Genomic DNA, 2026 nt, shown 5'->3' on the forward strand with positions numbered 1-2026 from the left:
CCGTATACAAGCTTTTTTGCCTCGAAGAGTTCGTCGGAGACGAAGAAGCAACCTTCAGTGCAACCGTAGCACTCTTTTGTGCAACCGCCCAAACAACGCCCCCTCTACCCTCTGTCGAAACACTCGGCATTGCTGCTCCCTAAGGTGAGCTTCTCCTCATAGGCAATTCCGCTCTTATCCGGTCACGTTTGTGTGCCCGAATTTCGCAAGGCAACCTCCATGGGACATGGAAAAGACTCGAGAAGAGAGCTCGCTCACGGGAGAGAGAAGCCAAGGAGACCACGAGAGTGCTGAGAGTGGGACAGCGCTGAATAGGCGGGAGAAGCCTGCGCGTATAAACGGAGATATATATCCAATTGCAACGAAGGAACGTGCCAAAGATCGAGAACAATGGCAGAAATGCTAGTAACGTGCACTTCGGGACCAACGCATCACCGGAAGACAACCGCCAAACATCGAAAGAGTCGCGATGCTCCGCAACCTACGTGCAAAGCGGTCGCACACCGGGTAAGGGAGTGAGAGCCCCAAACATAGCTGGGCGAGGCGCTCACTCCGCTCTTTAATATCTCGTTAATACCGCCAAGGAAATGGCACAAGCACACACACACAAGCATCCTCGGAAGAGGACAGTTCGAGTGACAGGTCAAATCCAAGAGTTCCGAAGACTACCTCCAGGAACAATCGGGAACAAGACCGATTACAAGTCGTCGAGTCTGTTACTGGGCGAACACGAGATGCGCACAGGAAATCGATCAGCCCTCACAATGGCCCAAGGCCAGAGATCGGACTGCTACGATTTACCCCAACAATCATCGTGCCACTCTTCGCAGAGAGGTGATAGACGCCAACGAGCCCGCGCATAGCAATCGAGGTGTAAAAAGGGCGTTGAAGGCAGGAAGCCTGGACGAAAGAGGCTACGAGGTCACCTCGAAGCGGTCTAAGAATCGGGCGCACTTGGGGCGACTACCAGTGCCAACCCCTTATCCCGCGGTGCGTCCGACACACAGAAATTTCCAAGGCGGCCAAGGAGCCTCCCCGCATAGCAATCGGGGTGTGAGGTTACGGATGCAGCATTGATAGCAATCGAGGTGGGAGGCGAAGGATGCAGAAGTGAGAGCCGAGGGATGTAGCAGAGATAGCAATCGGGGTGTGTGATGCAGAAGAGATAGCAATCGAGGTGTGCGGTGGGAAGGGCCCAGCAGCCAGAATGCATGAAGCGACGGATGAAGCAGTGATGACAACCGGGCTGTGAGGAGAGGAGGGATGCAGCCAAGAAAGCAATCAGGGCTCGAGGCAAGGGATGCATCAAGGATAGCAATCATGTTGTGAGGCGAGATTCCAAAGGCTAAACGTGAGAGGCTGCAGGGTCGACTCAGAGAGGTCTATGCATGTGAGAGGCTGAAAGCAAGGTCAACTCGGAGCGGTCTATGCATCGGGCGCGCTTGGGGCGACTACCAGTGCCAACCCCTTATCCCGCGACGCGTCCGACAAAGAGAACGTTCCAAGGCGGCAGAGGAGGTTACCAGCCGAAGGATGCAGTAGCAATAACAGGTATAGTTCCGCGGCGGCCGAGAAGACTCACCGCATAGGAATCGGGATGCGAGGCGAGGGATGCGGCGGGAAGGCCCCGACGGCTAAACGGAAGAGGCTGCAGGGCCGCCTCGGAATGGTCCAAGCATCGGACGCGATTGGGACGACTACCAGTGCCAACCCCTTATCCCGCGATGCGTCCGATACACAGATAGTTCCAAGGCGGCCGAGGAGCCTCACCGCATATCAATCGGGGTGCGAGGCGAGGGATGGGGCGGGAAGGCCCCAACGGCTAGACGGAAGAGGCTTCAGGGCCACCTCGGAATGCTCCAAGCATCGGACGCGCTTGGGGCGACTACCAGTGCCAACCCCTTATCCCGCGATGCGTCCGATACACAGATGGTTCCAAGGCGGCCGAGGAGCCTCACCGCATAGCAATCGGGGGTGCGAGGCGAGGGATGGGGCGGGAAGGCCCCAACGGCTAGACGGAAGAGGC

This window comes from Cryptomeria japonica, unplaced genomic scaffold, assembly GCF_030272615.1.
Source record: "Cryptomeria japonica unplaced genomic scaffold, Sugi_1.0 HiC_scaffold_32, whole genome shotgun sequence".
Lineage (NCBI taxonomy): Eukaryota > Viridiplantae > Streptophyta > Pinopsida > Cupressales > Cupressaceae > Cryptomeria > Cryptomeria japonica.